This window comes from Oryctolagus cuniculus, chromosome 16 (genome assembly GCF_051225735.1).
Source record: "Oryctolagus cuniculus isolate XC-2025 breed Fujian yellow rabbit chromosome 16, ASM5122573v1, whole genome shotgun sequence".
Classification (NCBI taxonomy): Eukaryota; Metazoa; Chordata; class Mammalia; order Lagomorpha; family Leporidae; genus Oryctolagus; species Oryctolagus cuniculus.
The window spans coordinates 2,617,178-2,636,486 of record NC_142882.1 but is presented as its reverse complement, the minus strand read 5'-3'; the positions used below and the strand labels follow the sequence as shown (position 1 = coordinate 2,636,486).

General features: G+C 60.7%; 1 protein-coding gene and 1 long non-coding RNA gene across 7 annotated transcripts in view; one reads left to right on the top strand and one right to left on the bottom strand.

Annotated features, from left to right (window-relative positions):
- RFX2 (regulatory factor X2) overlaps positions 1–19,309 on the top strand; it is a 71,689-nt gene that overhangs the window by 4,380 nt on the left and 48,000 nt on the right. The window lies entirely within an intron of this gene.
- On the bottom strand, positions 5,361–18,628 carry LOC138845616 (uncharacterized). 3 transcript variants are annotated; one of them, XR_016223192.1, is made up of 2 exons: positions 14,043–18,628; positions 5,361–9,275 (listed from the first exon to the last, which is right to left on the bottom strand). It is a non-coding gene; the product is annotated as an uncharacterized LOC138845616 (long non-coding RNA). The 3 variants fall into 3 exon arrangements; XR_016223193.1 differs by having other exon boundaries at positions 16,253–18,628; XR_011382825.2 differs by lacking the exon at positions 5,361–9,275 and having other exon boundaries at positions 12,261–15,021; positions 16,253–18,628.

Genomic DNA, 19,309 nt, shown 5'->3' with positions numbered 1-19,309 from the left:
TACACCTGCTGCGGTTCATGTTTTAAAATGGGGGAGAAATTGGAAAGCCCTGGAGAGTGTGTAGACGTGAGGGAAACGGCCGATCGAGCGGTGATCTATGGCCTGGTGGAGCCCAGGCGTGCGCCACCTCCTGGGGTCTCCCGGTCGTCTCGTGCCTGTGTGTGGAGGCGTGTGTTTGAGAACGGGGAGTAATTCATGTCGAGAGACTTTGCACGTGTGAACTCGAGTGGTGGGCCACGGTGTTTCTGGAAGCCCCTTAGAGTCAGCTCTGTGCAGTTTGGAGGGAAGGACCTTAAGTGTGTGTTTGGGGGGGATGCAGGTGCAAAGGCCCTGTGGCAGTCGGGGGGATCAGCTGGGCCTGGTCAAGGCAGGGAAAGGGGGCCAGGTTCTGAAGCCTGGTGTGCGGAGGGGGGAGGGGCCAAGGTGTGGAGGAAGATCCAGAGAGTGCCGGCCCCCGGCCGTGTGACCGCTGTCCCTTCTGGCCAGTGGAAGGTGCCAGGTCTCTGTGAGGCAACACCCGGGGGTGGCGAGGAGGACAGAGCTGCCTGGGGCTCGAGGCTTCGCGGGTGCTGGGCGTCCCGGGGGTGAGATGTCTGTCCCGAGGGGCTGCGTGGTAGGTCACACTTCAGTGAGTTAGGGGCCCCGGAAGAGGCCGGCTGGGCTGTTAGGGGAGCGCTGCGCCCGGCCACGTGCCTGGCACGCCTGAGACGCTGAGGGACGCGGAGGGGACGGTGCACCAGCGAGCGGCTGGGTGTCGGGGCCGGGAGCCCGGGCCCGCCGGGGTGAGAGGTCACGATTTGGGAGCGGTCAGCGGGTAATTGGCTCAGCAATGGATGAGGTCACCCAAGAAGAGGGTGGAGAGGGCCGCGAGGCCGGGCCAGAGCCGTGGGGATCCCAGGCTGCCCGGGCTTGCGCCGGGCCGGTCACACACTGCCACAGTCTGCCGGTGTGGGAGAAGGGGCCCTTGCCGGGTTCGTGGGACAGGGACTTGAGAGCGCAGGTTCCTGTGACTCGGGAGACTGCCCACACGGTCTGATGGCATTCGGCATCCACGTGGCTGCGTGGCCCACCGCCGCCCGCCCCCACACTTCCTCATCTCCCCAAACCCAAGCTCTGGCCCCACGGAACACTCCCCCTGCTCCTCCCCCAGCCCCGGCACCCCTCACTGGGCTTCCTGGCTCCGGGGACTGCTGGGGTGGCCCCGTGAGCCGTGTATTCAGCCCCGCGGAACGAGGCCACGCCAGGTGTCGGTGCCCTGCCTTCCCCAGGCTGAAGCACACTGCGTGGCGTGGGTGGACGCGCCGAGTCTGCACGCGCCCGCGCTGGCCGCTGTGAATCCGGCCGGGCGGAGGAGGTTGGGAAGGGCCTGGGGGTGGGGGGAGAAGCTAGAGAGGCTGAAGAAGGGGAAATCAATTGGAAAGGACTGAGTGTGGGGCAGGCCTTCGGCTCGGGGTTACAACACCACTTGGGACGCCCACGTCGCTCGTCAGGCTGTGTGGCTCCTGCCCTGGCTTCTCCGCCCCGGACCCCAGCTCCCTGCTAGTGCACGCGCTCAGGGAGCCGCGTCCCCGCCGCCCACGCGGGAGACCCGGACGGAGCTCCTGGCCCAGCCCTGGCTGCTGCGGGCATCTGGGAGTGACCCAGCAGACGGAGATCTCGCTCTCCCTCTCCCTTCTAAGTAAATAAAATTAACAGCAACAGCAAAAAAGCGCTGGAGGCCGTAAGAGTGAGGTCCAGCCGGGTCGGAGAGATGAGGCTTCTGTCCCGCAGAAGGGCAGAGGGCCTGGCTCTCAGGAGCCTGTCCCCCGGGAAGCTGGAATTCTCCGGGCAGGCACGGGCCTTAAGAAAGCTGCTTCCAGCCGGTAGGGCCACTGCCCGCGACACCGACCCCAGCGTCCCATGTGGGTGCCGGCTCCAGTCCCGGCTGCTCCTCCTCTGGTCCGGCTCCCTGCCAGTGCGCCTGGAGGCAGCAGAGGACGGCCCAATGGTCCCTGCACCCATGTAGGAGACCCAATGGAGCTCCTGGCTCCTGGCTGCGGCCTTTCTCAGCTCCGGCGTTGTTGGCCATTTGGGGAGTGAACCGGTGGCCGGAGGACCTCTCTGTCTCTCCCTCCCTCCCTCTCTCTAAGTCTGCTTTTCAAATACATGAATACATCTAAAAAAAAAAAAAAAGATTTTAACTTGCCGTGCCACAACACCAGCTCTGATTAAAAAAAAAAAAGATGTATTTTATTTATTTGAAAGGCAGAGTTACAGAGAGAAAGAGAGAGAGAGATATCTTCCATCTGCTGGTTCACTCCTCAAAAGGCCAAAATACCGGGCCAAAGTCAGCAGCCAGGAGCTTCGTCTGGGTCTCCCACAGAGGACTGGGGCGTCCATCTTCCGCTGCTTCCCTGTGTTTGCAGGCCGTCTTGGAGGCAGTGCCGTGTTCCCAGGGACCTGCTGCTGTCCGAGGGGTGGTCTGCAGGACAAGGCTGGGAGCCACAGAAACTTGGGCCTGCACCACGCGGGTTGGCGGGGACCCAATAGAGCCCCGCGCGGGCTGGCCCCGCACCTCCTGCTCTCAGAAGCCACAGCAACAGACGCGCTCGCTTTGGGGACAGGTGTGTGGAATTCTAGACACCGAGGCCGGTGAAAGGGTGGGCTTCCAGTTCTAAAAAGAACTCTTCATTTTCTAGAAGAACCCACGTGCCTAGGGGCCTGTCCCTGGGGCGGTGTCTGGGGAGCCACAGGCAGTGAGCGTGTGGTGTGGGCCCAGAGGGTCACACTCCCGAGCCCAGCTCTCCTCCAGCTCCACGGCCCTCCCCAGGGTGGAAGCGGCCCCCTCTCCTGTCTAGAGCAGGGTTCTCCAGCCTCAGTCCCCCCTCCCCGCCGGCGCCCCGCCTGCCCCCCTGCCCCCTGCTGTGGCTCCTCCCTGGGCCTGGGCTTTCTTCCCCTCCCTTCCGCTCCCCCCAGCCGCCCCGCAATGCCGCGTCTGGGCCATCTCGGGAGGAACGCGCCGCGGGCACCTGCTCCCCACGCTCGTTGGCCAGACGGGTGTCCAGGCCTCCGGCTTTGTCGTAACCATTCAGACCGAGCTGGACGTTCGAGGCTTGTCCCCGTCCAGCCCAGTCTCTCAAGTGTCTCCTCGTGGACCGGCCTTCCTGTATGGGAGACGGGATCGGGGAGGCGAGGGGAAAAGGAGACATTCCGGAGGCTTCGCGGGCTGAGAGATGGCTCGTTGAAGGCGCCTCTGTGGGAAGCTGCTTCCCTGAGGTGGTGTCCTGTCTGAGATGGTGTCCTGTCTGAGATGGTGTCCTGTCTGAGGTGGTGGCCTGTCTGAGATGGTGGCCTGTCTGAGATGGTGTCCTGTCTGAGATGGTGTCCTGTCTGAGGTGGTGTCCTGTCTGAGGTGGTGTCCTGTCTGAGATGGTGTCCTGTCTGAGATGGTGGCCTGTCTGAGATGGTGTCCTGTCTGAGATGGTGTCCTGTCTGAGGTGGTGTCCTGTCTGAGATGGTGGCCTGTCTGAGATGGTGTCCTGTCTGAGATGGTGTCCTGTCTGAGGTGGTGTCCTGTCTGAGATGGTGTCCTGTCTGAGGTGGTGTCCTGTCTGAGATGGTGGCCTGTCTGAGATGGTGTCCTGTCTGAGATGGTGGCCTGTCTGAGGTGGTGTCCTGTCTGAGGTGGTGTCCTGTCCTGTCTGAGATGGTGTCCTGTCTGAGATGGTGGCCTGTCTGAGATGGTGTCCTGTCTGAGATGGTGTCCTGTCTGAGGTGGTGTCCTGTCTGAGATGGTGTCCTGTCTGAGATGGTGTCCTGTCTGAGGTGGTGGCCTGTCTGAGATGGTGTCCTGTCTGAGGTGGTGTCCTGTCTGAGGTGGTGTCCTGTCTGAGGTGGTGTCCTGTCTCAGGTGGTGTCCTGAGGTGGTGGCCTGTCTGAGGTGGTGTCCTGTCCTGTCTGAGATGGTGTCCTGTCTGAGATGGTGTCCTGTCTGAGGTGGTGTCCTGTCTGAGGTGGTGGCCTGTCTGAGGTGGTGTCCTGTCTGAGGTGGTGGCCTGTCTGAGGTGGTGTCCTGTCTGAGATGGTGTCCTGTCTGAGATGGTGGCCTGTCTGAGATGGTGTCCTGTCTGAGATGGTGGCCTGTCTGAGATGGTGTCCTGTCTGAGATGGTGTCCTGTCTGAGATGGTGTCCTGTCTGAGGTGGTGTCCTGTCTGAGATGGTGTCCTGTCTGAGATGGTGGCCTGCCTGATGTGGTGTCCTGTCTGAGGTGGTGGCCTGTCTGAGGTGGTGTCCTGTCTGAGGTGGTGTCCTGTCTGAGGTGGTGTCCTGTCTGAGGTGGTGTCCTGTCTGAGATGGTGTCCTGTCTGAGGTGGTGTCCTGTCTGAGGTGGTGGCCTGTCTGAGGTGGTGTCCTGTCTGAGGTGGTGTCCTGGCCTGTCTGAGGTGGTGGCCTGTCTGAGGTGGTGGCCAATCTTAGATGGTGGCTGATCTGAGATGATGGCTGGCGCAAACCAAAGCCAGGCCAAGCGGAGGAGACGAGTGACGCGTACATTTGTCCAGGGCCATTATGGGAAAACCAAGCAGCAGATAGCCAAAGACCAAGCTCCGGATGGCCCAGCTGGGGTAAAGCAACGGGCAACTCCGGCCCACCCGTCTCCCTGGCGTCTCTACCCCGCACTTCTGGCAGGAGCTTCCGTGGGGAAGGTGCTCCGCCAGGGCCTCCCACAGGAGGTTCCACGGTGGCGCGGCGCCCTCCCCCGGGACCAGCCCTGTAAATCCCCATCTCCAGCCGTCCCGGGAGCCCCGAGCCGAGCGCTCCCCAGAGGCTCCCTGCTACTGCCTTCCGGGGTGTACTCCCGCCTCCTCGCTACCTGAACCTTTGCCGACCATCGCCGACAGCATCACCCTCAACAGGTCTCGCCCGCTCAGCCGTCTCCTGGAGCGTCCCTTCCGCTGGCGAATCCTGCTCCCTTGCCCCGGCACCGTGAGTCTCGCAACAGGAGGCTGGCGCTGGCTGTGCCCGCTCGGGTGACGCCGGGGCCTGGCGGAGGCTGCTGTGCTCTGTAGGGTGTCGACGGCACCCCGCCCCCCTCCTGCCAAGAGGGCCTCCTGTCCCCGAGTCGTTACACCGACTGGGTCTGTGGGCCTTGCCACGTGTCCCCAGGGTGGGGGCCCATGGATTAATCGGCCACAGGTGACAGGGACTGCCGGGGAATCGCCACCGCACGTAGTGTCACAAGGCCACTTGACCACGCAGGAGTATGTGTGCCCCTTATTTCCTGCTCCTGCTCACGGCAGGCACCGGAGGACGGGACAGCTGTGCCCGCCCACATCCCGTAGGCCATCGCATGCCCACTTCCTGTAGGCCATTGCGCATGGGGCCTCTTCTCCAGTGTGTAAGTGAGTGAAACATGTGAACGCAAGCGCTCGTCAACATCTGGCGAGGCCTGTGCCACGTGGTGGCCTTCAGTTTCAACAAGAAGCAGAAATCACGAAACCCGGTCAGGTGTCTGGTAGCCGTGAAAACTCCCTAGTGCTGAGCTGGTCTGAACACCCAGCCCTTTGATACGTAGTGGTCTTCCTCTGCCAGACTGCCAGGCACCTCTGCTGTCACTCGACTCCTCTCTCTGCCCAGCTGAAATGTCAAGGCAAGTTCTTTCCTAGAAAGTTCGGTGGGGGTGGGGCTCTCACATGGGATGGACTCTTGCTGGGCGCTGAGTCCAGAGCGGAGACTGTGAAATGCCTGCTTCTGTGTCAAGCTGGTTGCAGTGGCTTAATTGTCTCCTGTGTGGCCTGGAAATCTGCAAGGTTGTCTCTCTGTTCAAAAGTCCGTTTGGATGTGGCACTCCAACACTGTGGCGTGAAGGAATTCTCGCTTGCGCTCTGTGGGAAAGCAAGGTTATTGGGCAAGTTGTGTGTGAAAGCTTAGCTTTTGCTGTGGATCAAGCAACCTGTGGGCGATTGGAAGGCCGCAGAGACCTTGGCCACCCCCAAGAAGCCAGCCTGGCCCGAGCTGTGCCAGCGGACCTGGTTATAGAGAATCTGCAGAGTGGCACACAGTATGCTCACTTCGTAAGCAGATATTTATTTAATTTCAAAGAAAAATCTACTTCGTTTATTGGAAAAGCAGAAAGAGATTGTCCATCCCCTGGTCCACTCCCCAAATACCTGTAGTAGCTGCAGCTGGGCCAGGCCAAAGCCAGGAGCCAGAACCAGTCCAGGCCTCCCGCGTGGGTGGGAGGGCCCCAGTACATGGGCCGTCACTGCTGCCCCCTAGGGTGCGCATTAGCAAGGGGCTGGCCTCAGGAGAGGAGCAGGGACTCGAACCCAGGCCCTCTGACACCAGGGTCCCAGGCAGTGGCTTCACTGTGCCACTGCCGGCCCTGCAGGCAAACGTTGCCAAAGTAGGCTTCCCTCCTTGGAGACCGTATCCCCAGCCTGACTCACCGGTCCGGCAGTGTCTCCCAGCACACGTGGGGCTGCTGCCATTGGCAGAGGGCCATGGGCAGTCTTCCTTCCCAGCTCTCCTGTCTTGAGACTGGGGAGCAAGGCTCACGTGGTGCCCGGACAGCCTTAGCCATGCTGGGACGTGCATGGTCTCTGTGTTTAACAAGAGCACGCCTCGGGACTCAGGAGTGGAGCGTTAAAGAAAAATAGTGCTGCTGAATCGTGTTGGTGTCAGGGGTGCAAAATCAATGTGGAGGCACGGGTTCGAGGTTGTTGACCAAGTGGCCCTGGTGGACTTGGAAGGAGACAGTCTCCCCATCTTATGGCCCTGTTAGGATCAGCGCTGGGAGAGCCCCACCCTGAAGCTTCCACCAGGCAACCCCAAATTTCTTGCCGGGCAAAGAGTTTTTGTTTTTGAGAGACAGAGGCAGAGAGCTCCCGTTCACTGTTTCACTCTTCGAATGTGCCTGCAGCAGCCAGGTGGGCTGGGGCGGGAGCCAGGAGCTGGGACGCAGTGCGGTCTCCCACATGGGTGTCGGGGCCCGGTGGTTGGGCCAGCACCCCTGCCACCCAGGGCCTGCGTTAGCAGGAAGCTGGAGTCAGGAGCCGGCGCCAGGCATCAACCCAGGCCCCCGTGTGGGACTCACGCATCTCAGCCAGCATCGGGACACTAGGCTTGGTGCTCGCTCCGAGCGGTCATCTTTGATGAGATTTATTTATGTATTTGAAACGCAGAGTTACACAGGGAGAGAGGTGAGGCAGAGGATCCCTCATCTGCTGCTCCACTCCCCAAACAGCTGCCACAGCCGCAGTGGCTGTAAGTGGGCCGATCCGAAGCCAGGAGCCAGGAGCTTCCTCTGGGTCTCCCACGTGGGTGCAGGGGCCTGAGGACTTGGGCTGTCCTCCATCCTCCACTGCTCCCCCAGGTGCATTAGCAGGGAGCTGGATTGGAAGTGGAACAGCTGGGGCTCAAACCCATGTGGGACACTGGTGTCGCAGGTGGAGACTTAACCTTCTCTATGCCTCGGCCTCAGCACAGGCCCCTGCTTGGCCTTTTACAATTCCTGTGCCCCCACACCATCTACAGTCAGCCACAAGCCGAAGATATTAGATGCAAAATTCCAGAAAGAAGCAACTTAGCAGTTTTAAGTAACTCCTGTGACAGCATATTACTGTACTTGTTCTATTTTATTAGTTACTGTTGATAGTCACTTGTAAATGAGCACTTATCGTCGACATGTGTGTATAAGAATAGGACACACAGGGCCTGCTACTGTGGGTTCAGACATCCACTGGGGGCCTGGGGTGTGGCCCTGCAGACGAGGGGCGACTGCATTGCTCGTCGTCCTCGTGAAGCCCACGCTGTCCGAGTGCTGGACACCCCTGAAGCGTGGGCATGCACTGATGGGCGCCCCTGCTCCGGCCAGGGTCCGAGGAGCGCTTTCTCCTGCTCGCCCAACTCCGCTTGCCTTGACCCGGCAGCCTTAGCTCAGTCTGGATCCTTCTTGGACAGCTTTAGGGAGCACAGGGCCAGCAGGAAGACCAAGGCCCCGAGTGTAGAGGGGTGCACTATTGTGGGGTCCCACCCTGGGTGCCCGGCCCTCGCCACAAACCCAAGTAGCCAGCACTCAGCTCCTTGTCCGGGGGTCTCGGCCAAGGGTGTTGCTGGAGCCGTCCCTGCATCCCCCAGGCCTGAAGACTGGGGGTGTCGTGTCCTCTAGCCGCCGTCACCCCCAGCAGGTCTCAGCTCCTGTGGTCCCCTCTGACGTCTGATTGGGCGGCTCTAGTGAACACCCTCTGATTCAGGACTCCTAGGGCAGCCCCCAACTCCTCCCTTACAGGAAGGCTATGGCCCAGGCCCTGTTTTTCTTCATTCTCCCAAACTTGCTGCTTCCAGGGGCTGGAAGCCGTGGCCGGGTGGGTGTGTGTGATGTCCTTGGGCAAAGAGCGCACTGCACCCTGTCCCAGGCACTTGCGCTACCTCCCTGGTGAGCAGCGAGGACATGCTGAGGCGGGAGAGTGGTGTGCGATACCCCTGTGAGCACGTCCGCCAGGCGTCGCAGTGCGGTGCCAGTGCCAGCGTCCCATTCGGGTACTGGTTTGTGTCCCGGCTGCTAATACGCTGGAGGCAGTGGAAGATGGTCCAGGGCCCCTGCACTCATGTGGGAGACCGGAGGGAGCTCCACAGTCCGCTGGGAGCGCACGGTGACGGCCATGTGGTCGTCAAGACGCAGACAGCACGTGCGGGCCGTGGGCCAATAAAACGTCATGCATGGACGCGGACACGTAGACTTCCCATCATCTTCATGCCACAGAAAGTATTTTGATTGTGACTTCTCCATCCACTTAAAAATGTCAAAACCATTCTTAGCTGGTGGGCCTTGTGAAAGCTGGAGACCAGACAGGACGGACCTGCCTGTGCCCACACTGCCCGCTATAGCCCTTCTCCAAGGGGTCCTGCCTGTCCCCCTGCCCCCGCTCCAGCTCAGCCTCTGTGCCCTTCCCCCGACCGCCACTCCCTGCCCTTGAACTAGTCCGGCCCAGTGCTTGATGGCCAGGGCTCTGAGACCCCAGCGCCTGTCTCCATGGCCACCGTTGGCTCCGTCAGGAACCCTTTTTGTCTCCTGGGCGAAGGCCCAGAGGACAGACTCCATGTCCAGCTGTTGTGGGACACCAAGGAGAGTGAGCAGCCGTCGGGCTGGCGAGATCACACTTAGATGTAAGAGTCACTTTGCCCGCTTGCTAGGAAAGCGGGGTCTCTCCAGACGCTGAGCGGTCACGGCTTGGTGCTGCACCCTCAGCGTCGTCACCGCCGGCATCCCCACACGCGTAACTGAGGTTTGCAGGAGCTGTGTCGTAAACAGAGGAATGAACGTGACTTACTAGTGCGCTTCACTCAAGGCACTGTATGGAAATACTGTTGTTGCCGTACGTAATCGGTACGAGCAGAGGAGCACCGCGGTATTCCTCGCTCCTTTTGTGTGCTACGTCTTAGAAAGAGCAGCTTGAACCGGCCACACCTGAAGGACCCAGTGGCCCACGTGGCCAGCGGCTCCTGTGCTGGCCACCCAGGTGAAGATGTTCCAGTGGAGGTGGGTTCAAGTTCTAAGTCTCTCTCTCTCTCTCTCTCTCTTTTTTTTTTTAAAGATTTATTTATTTGAAAGGCAGAGTTACACAGAGACGGAGAGACAGAGAGAGATCTTCCACTGGTTCACTCCTCAAATGGCCACAACAGCTGGGTCTGGGTGAGGCTGGAGCCAGGAGCCAGGAGCTCCATCTGTGTCTCCCATGTGGGTGCAGGGCCCAAGCACTTGAGCCGTCCCAGCTGCCTCCCAGGCGCGTGAACAGGGAGCAGTCAGGAGCGGTGCGGCCCCAGGTGCCGCGCCAGGTCGCCGGTCTGTGCCCCGTGCTTGCCCAGAGCCGCGCCGCCTCCTCCCTCCCCGACCCTCACCTTGAAGGCCCTGGCTCACTCCTGACCTCAGCAGGTCGCAGACCCCTGACGACCCGGTGTCAGGGGATGCTGGCGGCCTCTGCCCGGCCCGGCCGCTCCCTGTGACCCGCTCCCTGTGAGGGGTGCTCAGATCACCTCGCTGCGCCGGGGCACTGGCTCTGCCTCGCTCTGTCACTGCAAGCCGCGCACGTGCCCGTGGGGGCCTCCTGGGGAGGCCCGGCTGCTTAGCAGGTTCACGCCTGCTGCCCTTGGCTGCGCCCGACTGTCACCCAGCAACCACTCCCCGGCTGCTTTGCGTTCCGTCTGCATTCCGGCCACCTTTCCTCCCCACCAAGGGCTCTGCTTCCTGCCCAGTGGCCCCGTGCGGCCTGCTGGGGACCTGACCTGCTGGGGCCTCTGTCTGCCCCTCTCGCAGCCACTGTGGCCGCTGCCAGTCCAGCTCCTGCTAAGTGCCCGGAAGGCCGCAGGTGATGGCCCCGAGTACCTGGGCCCCCTGCCACCCATGAGGGAGACCCGGATGGGGTCCTGGTCTTTGAACCCACAGATGGAGGACATCTCTCTCTCTTTCTGTCTCTTCTCCTGCTTCTCTGTGCCTCTCAAATAAACAAACACATCTTTAACAAACAAACAAACAGGATTCCCGTGACCTAGTGCTGGATAATCATTCTTCACCTGCAGCCTTCTTGTATTTCGAGTTCAGTGGATCCTCTTTTTGTTTCTGGAGCCCTTCAAGATTTCTGAGACACTAACTGAACTGGTTCTCCTTCTCTGTCTTTTAAATGCCAGTAGAATCCCCCACAGGAGCCGCTCCTTCACCTCCCAGGGCCGTGTTCCCGAGGGCGTGGCCCAGGAGGTGTGCACTTGTCTGACAGTCCTCGTTCACAGCCCTCTGCTTGCTCTCTTTTTCTGAAATTTATTTTTATTTATTTGAAAGGCACAGTTACAGAGAAAGAAAGGGAGAGGCAGGGAGAGGCGGAGGGGGCAGGGAGAGGCGGAGGGGACGGGGGCGGGTCTTCCAGCCACTGCTTCTGTGAGGGCCAGGGCTGGGCCAGGCAGGAGCCAACAGTTTATTCCGGGTCTCCCACGTGGGTGCAGGGACCCAAGTCCTTGGGCCGTCCTCTGCTGTTTCCCAGGCCCGTTAGCAGGGAGCCAGATGGGAAGGGGGGCAGCCAGGGCTCGCGCTGGGTCAAATGGGACGCCAGTGCCGTGGGCAGTGGCTTCACCCGCGGTCGCACTGTGCTGGCCCCATCTTTGCAGCCCTTCTGAGTCGGCGTGGGGGGGGGGTGGTTCACCACTCCAGGGTCTTGGAGGGATTGTAGGCAGAGGGTGTTTGTTGGTCACCCAAGTTTTCCTGAAGGTATCAGCAGGAATTTTGGCTTCGCAAGCTCTCTTGGCTGGCTTTCCCCTAATGGTGAGCGCTGTCCCGTTTCCCTTCCTCAGCGACGGTTTCCGTTTCTCTATCATTGTTTTTTTCTCCTTGGCTGATATTTGCCAGCGCTCACTGTCATCTCTTCCACGAGTTTTACCTGAAAGGCAGACGGAGCTTCTGTCCACTCCCCGGATGCCCGCCACAGCTGGCGCTGAAGCCGGGAGCCGAGGGCTCCGTCCAGTCTCCCTCCCACACGGCGGGCAGGGACCCTTGATTGCAGCTGCTGCCTTGCGGGTGCCCGTTCGCAGGATGCTGGGTCAGGAGCCGGGCACCGAAGCCAGGCGCTGTGGTGAGGGACACGGGCGTCCCACCCTCCGGGCCTGCTCCGCGACTCCCGAGTCGCATACGGTGGCTGACTTGTTTTGAGTTGAGCCTTTGCCAGGAGTCCTGGCTAGAACCCAGGGGCTAGACCTGGAGCCGGCCTCTCTGGAATGAGAGCGTGCGTGGGGACTGACCTAAAGCCCCTGGCACGCCAGAACAGACGGGGTCTCTGGGCAGACGCGGCCAAGGAGGGGCCTGTCCGCAGCGGAAACCGCCGCTGCCCCCAAGCCTCCTGCTCGTCCCACCTTGCGGGTATTTTCTCCCCGATGTTCCTGGACTCTCGGGCAGCCACAGAAAGGCAGAGAGAGAGGGGTCTTCCATCCGCTGGTTCACTCCCCAGATGGCCACAGAGGCTGGAGCTGGGCCAATTCGGAGCCAGGAGCCAGGAGCTTCTTCTGGGTCTCCCATGCTGGTGCAGGGGCCCAAGCATCTACTGCTGTCCCGGGCCACAGCACAGAGATGGATCAGAAATGCAGCAGCCGGGACTCGAACTGGCGCCCATCTGGGATGCTGGTCCTGCAGGCTGTGTTTCACCACAGTGCCAGCCCTGCCATCATGTACCTTCGCGGTAACTGAGTACTTACCTGGATAACCCTCCATTTAATGAGTGTGTAGCTACTTGGATCTTTAATCTGCTGGTTCACTCTCCACATGCCGGCAGCTGCCAGGATTGGGCCGGGCTGAAACCAGGAGCCAGGAATTCCATCCAGGTCTCCCACGTAGGTGGCAGGGGTCCTCCGCTGCTTTCCCAGGTGCATTAGCAGGGAGCTGGATCAGAAGTGGGGCAGCCGGGGCTCAAACCAGCACTTTGGTGTGGGCTGCCACGCGGCCGCAGCTTCACCTGCTGCACCACAGCGCCGGCGAGGAGAGCTGTGTTTTTAAACATAAACTCATTGCGCCAGTGTCGTCGGCACTGTGGATGCTGGAGTTCTGACTTGGAGGCTGTGCCTCATTCCTGTTAATAACAGTGTTACAGCGAGGCTGGGCCAGACCATTGAAGAGTTTGCTCTGTGCGGGAGCTTTTCAGCTGTTTCCTCCCTCCCTCCCTTCCTTTTTTTCTTGAAACACAGCAAGCGGGCTCGCGGGCTCTCATTTGCTGGCTCGCTCTCCAAATGCTTGCCACAGTTGCCCCAGGCTGCAGACAGAATCAGAAGCCAGGAACTCAGTGCAGGTCTCCCAGGTGGGCGGCAGGAGCCCGCTCACTGGAGCCACCACCGCTGCCCCAGGGCGCGCGTGAGCCGGGAGTGGGGTCAGGAGCAGAGCTGGGAGCAGAGCCCAGGCGCTGCAGCGGGGACCGGGGCGTCTGAACCACCGCGCCAAGTGTCTGTTCCCGTTTTTAACTTTCTGTGACTCTACTGCTGCCGCGGGACTCGGGCATAGACCCTGGCAGCTTCGGCGAGCCAGACTTCCTGTGCCTTGACGCTCACCCCGGTGTATGGGCAGTGGTTTTCAGGACAGGCACATGTCCCCCAGTCCAGGGCACACGTCCTGAGCGCTGCATCGTGACCGGGCGAGCGTCCTGGAGGGCGCAGTCGGGAGACACGGTCAGCACGAGCTGGACAAGGCGCTGATCCTGGCGTGTGCGCGTCCATTTTGTGCCTTGAAGCAGTGCAGGGGCCAGCGCTGGGGCACGGCGGGTCAAGCCACTGCCTGCGACGCCAGCCTCCCGTGTCAGGAGCGCTGGTTCCCGTCCACTTCCCATCCAGCTCCGGAAGGCAGTGGACCATGGCCCAAGTGCTTGGGCCTCTTCCACCCACGTGGGAGAGCCTGGTGGAGCTCCTGGCTCCTGGCTTTGTCCTGGCCCAGCCCCGGCCGTTGCAGCCTTTGGGGTGTGACCCAGTGGGTGGAAGATTTCTTTCAGTCTCTGTCTCTCCCGCTCTCTGCCTTCCAGGTAAATTAATGTTTGATAAAAAGAAAGAGTGCATTGTGAGATAACAATAAGTGTAAATGCAGAAACCGGCCATTGTCCAGCACTGTGGGGCAAACGTCTGTGCCCAGCGCCGCTGCATACCGCGAGCTGCGTGTCGCACGGAGCCGTGCACCTGTCACTCCTCCCATCTCAGAACACTCTTAGCGTCCCCCCAAAGCACATGTGGTACCCATCGTTAGCAGCCCCTTCCGCTCCTCTCCCCGCGCCTGACGGCCGCCCAGCTGCTTCCTGTCCTGTGGCTTCGCCTGTCCTGGACGCTTCCTGTCAGTGGCGTCACTCGGTGGCCTTTTGTGCCTGTGTCTCCCGGAGCGTGGTGCTGTCAGAATTCCTGTACGCTGTAGCATTGTCAGTGCCTCCTTTCTGTTGATAGCCACGGATGGATCACGTGTTTATCCATTCACATTTTTAAAATTATTTTTATTGAGGAATTTGAGAGGCAAAGAGATAGAGAGAGGAAAAGGGAGAGCGAACGAGAGATCCCTCACCTGCTGGTTCGCTCCCCAGTGTCCACACGGCTGGGGCTGAGCCAGGTCCGAAGCCGGGAGGCGGGAGCTCATGCTGGATCCCACGTGGAACCAGGTCCTTGAGCCGTCGTGCTGCCTCCAGGTGGCCGTGAGCAGGGAGCTGGGGTCAGGGGTCAGAGCCGGGTTGAACCTGGGTGTTCCGATGTGGGACGTGGGCATCGTGACCACTCTGCCGAACTCCTGCCCCTGTGCGTCCGTCCCCGCTTTGGGGCTGTCACAAGTAACACTGCTGTGAGCTCCCTTTCCAGAAACTGGCAGGAAGCAAAGCGAATCCATAAGCAAGCCCCGGGCTCGCTCTCACTGGCAAGTATGGCACCGGCGTGCAGCCTCGGTCGCCGTCTGTGCAGCAGTGGACAGGACACTCCTCGTGGGTGCCGCGGCCCCGGCAGGAGTGCAGCACACAAGCTGACTCCCAGGAGGGAGAAGGCCTTGTCCGCAAGGAGAGCGGCTTGCCCTGGCTCCGCGCGGGAGAGAGCCGAGCGGAGTGTGCGGCTGGAGTGAGGAACCCACAGCATGCCCTGGAAAGCGCGTGGGACGGGCGCGAGGCACGCCCGAAGCCTTTATCAAGATCACACGCCCGTGAAGTCAGCAGCAGCAGCAGCGCTGGGCGTAACCGCCTTCAGCGTGTCAGACACTCCCCTCCGCCCGAGTGTCTGCTGGGTGTCGCCCTGGTTTTGTTGAACACCGGACGGGCAGATGGATACAGAAACGAAGCTCAGATGAGTTCAGTGGCTGGCTGAAGTCACCCAGCCAGCACGCTGGGGACTAAGGGTTTGGACCGGGCTGTGTTTGCGTGGAGTCCCGCGCTGTCTTGATTTCTCTCTTCTCTGCTGGGCTGTCCCTCCCTGGTCTCCTCCGCTCCATCTGCCAGCTTCCGTGACCCCTGAACTTGAGCCACCTCTGCTCCACCTCCAGCTGCTCTCTTGGTGATCTGGCCAAGCTGCAGGAGTCGAAATGCGTCTGCGTGTGTCCAGCCTGGCCGCCCCCCGAGTCCCGCACTTGGGCGCTGTCTGCCCGAGTGGCAGCAGTGCTGGGAGGCTGCCCGGTGTGCCCCAAACCTGCCGCCCGGGCCTCGCGGCTTCTGAAAGGCGAATCCAGCTCAGTGGCTGCCCCTGCACCCCAGGAAGCTGCACACCCACCAGGGCGCCCCTCCCTCCTGAAGGCTTCTCCGCCCCCTCCTGCCTGACTCAGTGCCTCTGGCTGTTAGGAGGAGTGCCACAGGGCCTAGGCTGAGGCTTTGGAGCCCCGATGTGTGTATTCAGTTCTGGAGGCTGGAGGCGAGACTGAGGGGCCCGTGGGGTCGGGGTCCGGGGAGGGGTGGAGGAGGGTCCCTTCTTGGCTGTGGACGGCCACCTTCTTACCCCCAGGACCAGCCGCCTCCTGGAGGCCCCTGGAGACCATGGCTTTGGGGGTGAGGGTTTCACCCTGAGGATCTTAGGGAGCACAGAGTGCAGTCCGGAACGTTCCCCCAGCTCACTTTGCCCCACGAGCCGGAGCCTCACCTGTGCCTCTGGGGCACCGTCCCCGCCGCTCGGTTCGTCTGTGTCCACCCCGACTGTGCCCCTGCCCCCCGTCACCTCATCACCCTGCGCCCACGTCACACCCCTCCTGGTCTTTTGGGGTTAGTTTTCCTCACGCGCCTGCCTTGTCCTGACATTCCTGGTCTGATGTCACCCCCGACCCCCAGGGTCAGGGCCTCCGCCTCTTTCCTCCCCAGCTGGACCCCGCCCTCGGCAGGGGCTCGTGCTTCATTTGCTGAGTGAGCGAGAGAGCACTGGTTGTCGCGTGGGCTCCCAGAGAGTGTGGGCGGGTGGGCCCCTTTCCATCGCAGCCCCTCCCCCAGGGACTGGGTGGTCTGAGCGAGACCCCGCGTCCCACACCCGAGTGCCTGGGCTCGTGTCCTGCCTCTGCACTTGACCCACTCCTAATTCCAGCTTCCTGCTCGTGCAGACCGTTGGGCCCTGCACCCCCGTGGGAGACCCGGATGGAGCTCCTGGCTCCTGGCTTCAGCCTGACCCGGCCCTGGCTGTTGTGGACATCTGGGGAGCGAGCCAGCAGATGGGGGCTGTCTCTCCCCTTCTCTGTCCTCTCTCTCTGACTCTTTTATCCCTTTTTCTCTCTCTCTCTCTGCCTCTTAAATAAAAGAAAGAAAAGAAAAGAGAGAACAGTACCGAGGTTCTGCGGCACCTTGACGTCAGAGAGGCGAGCCGAGCCCGCCGACCAGCCAGGAGGGTCGCTGCTGCCTCCCTCCCTTAACCTCCGCACCCTGCCCGGCAGCTCCAGATCTGTCCCCAGTCGCCCTGCAGCGTGCCCGTGTGCCGCTGGGGCCCGCCGCCTCGCTCATCCTCCGTTGTCTTGAGTGTTGACCTTGAGCAGTGCAGGTGGAGGGAGCCGGCCGCTGTCCAGAGCCGCTGCTGCCCAGGGCAGGTCTCGCTGGCGCTTGCCGAGCCGCGTCCTGTGGTTGTGCACGGTCACTCACAGGCCAGCACGAAACACACACTTTCGGTGGTGTGCCGGGGACTGGGGAGGGGAGGAGGAAGCAGGCGGCTTCCTGTTGGCTCCTTTCGCCCTCACAGATACTTCCGGAACCAATCCAGGCTGAGTCGGGCAGGACAGCATAGAGGGCGTGCAGCCCAGCTCACTGGGGTTAGGTGCCCTAGCCATGAAACTTGAGGAGGGTCCTTTGGTCCCGTGGTTAGGAAGCCCACGTCCCACGTGAGACTGCCTGGGGTGGAGTCCTGGCTCGCGCTCCTGACTCCAGCAGACTGCGCGTACGCACCCTGGGCGGTGGCAGGGACGGCCCAAGTCCTTGGGTCCCGGCCACCCACACGGGAGACTTGAATGGAGTGCAAAGCTCCTGGCTTCTGTGGCCTGATCCAGCCCTGGCTGTGGCAGGCATTTGGGGCATGAACCAGTAGACAGGAGACCTCTCTCTCTCTCTCTCTCTCTCTCCCTGTCAAATAATTGAAAATAAGTAAACTTGTGTAAAAGAGACGCAGCTGCTTGTCCATTATTCCGTCCCGCTGTGAGGTTGAGAGGGCTTTGTCAGGTCACCCTACTTCTCTCCTTTGAATATTTTCAAATTCCACTCAGGTGGAAATCCCCCAAATACCCACGTGTACTTTAATAGTGGGGCCAGTGCTGCGGCGTAGTAGCTAAGCCTCTGCCTGCGGCGCCGGCATCCCATATGACACTGGTTTGTGTCCGGGCTGCTCCTCTTCCGATCAGCTTATGGCCTGGGAAAGCAATAGAAGACGACCCAAGTGCTCAGACCCCTGCACCCGCGTGGGAGACCTGGAAGAAGCTCCTGGCTTCTGGTTCTGGATTGGCCCAGCTCCGGCTGTTGTGGCCATCTGGGGAGTGAACCAGCAGATGGAAGACCTTGTTCTAGGTCTCTCCCTCTCTCTGTAACTTTAACTCTCAAATAAATAATAAAGTCTTTTAAAAAATTATGCTAGGCGCCAGTGTTGTACAGTGCCAAGCTGCCATTGGCAATGCCTTCCTGTATTGGCGCGCTTGTTTGAGTCCTAGCTTCTCTGTTTCCTTTCACGCTTCCTTCTGATGCACCTGGGAAGCAGAAGGAACACGACCCAGATGCCTGGACTCCTGCCACGTGTGGGAGACTGTACTGAGTTCCAGGCTCCTGGTCAGCCTGGTCCAGCCCCGGCTGTTGCGGGCATTTGGGGAGTGACCTATCAGATGGAAAATATCTACCTCTCTCTGTCTCTGTCTCTGTCTCTGTCTGTCTCTGTCTCTCTCTCCCCCCATTCTCTGTTGTTCTGTCTTTCAAATAAATAAATCTGTTTAAAGCTATGCCAAAGTAGAGACAAGGGAGGGGAGAAGAGAGCTAACAGGTCCCAGGGAGCAGGGACGGGAAGAGGCCCTGGATAACCGCTGGCAGCAGTACCTGCGAATAGAATTCTAAATGTTCCCAACACAAGGAAACAGGCAGTGTTTGCGGGGTAGACAGGCCAGTTACCGACCCACTCACTACATGTCAACACCCGTAACTCACGGCCAGGGTCTTCAACCGAAAAAACCAGGCATGGATTTCAAGATTTCATTGTGTGGAAATAGTAGTCAGGCCCACCCAGCAGCAGATGGGTATGTTACCACGGAGACTTCTAGAAGCCAGGAGGAGAGAACGCTGGGCCTTAAGGATCTGGAAGGTGGCAGCTCGCTCAGGAGGGATGCAGGGGGCTAGGGTTGGCCTCGTAGCACCATGGGTTAAGCAGGAGGGATGCCGTGGGCTGGGGGTCGGCCTTCTGGCGCCGTGGGTTAAGCAGGGGGATGCCGTGGCTGGGGGTCGGCCTTCTGGCGCTGTGGGTTAAGCCGCCACTGCCACACCAGCATCCTGGCTGCTCCACTTTCCTTCCAGCACCCCTGCTAGTGCGTCTGCGAGGCAGCGGTGATGGCCCAAGAGTTTGGACCCCTGCCACCCACGTGGGAGACTGGGATGGAGCTCCTGGCTCCTAATTGCAGGCACTGGGGGAGTGAACCAGTGGGTGGTGACCTCTCTTTCTCTCTTTCTCGCTCCCACTCCTGTCTCTGTCTCTGCCTTTCCAGGAAGTAAATCAGGAAGTAAATCCTTTTTTTTTTTTTTTTGACAGGCAGAGTGGACAGTGAGAGAGAGAGAGAGAAAGAGAGAGAAAGGTCTTCCTTTGCCATTGGTTCACCCTCCAATGGCCGCTGCGGCCGGCGCACCGCGCTGATCCGAAGCTGAAGCCAGGAGCCAGGTGCTTCCTCCTGGTCTTCCATGGGGTGCAGGGCCCAAGCACCTGGGCCATCCTCCACTGCACTCCCGGGCCACAGCAGAGAGCTGGCCTGGAAGGGGGGCAACCGGGACAGAATCCGGTGTCCCGACCGGGACTAGAACCCGGTGTGCCAGTGCCCCAGGCAGAGGATTAGCCTAGTGAGCCGCGCGCCGGCCAGTAAGTAAATCCTTGAAGAAGCAGGCCTGGATGGGCAGGCTCGCCGTTCTGCGTGCGGCGTCTGTCTCTGTTTCTCTCTCTACCTTTCCAGCAGTGAGAACATTCTGTTCCCCTTGTTTTTTCTTCTTCTTCCCAAGTTATCTTTTATCCTGCTTTGGAGCTGACTTCATACAGAGCTGGGAACGCAGACAGCAAACACAGACGAGGCAAAGCCAAGGGTTTGTCCTCCGCTGTCCTGGTGGTCCTGAGCTGCTCGCTGGTCTCACGGCAGACGGGTCCTGCCCAGCCCCACGCCGG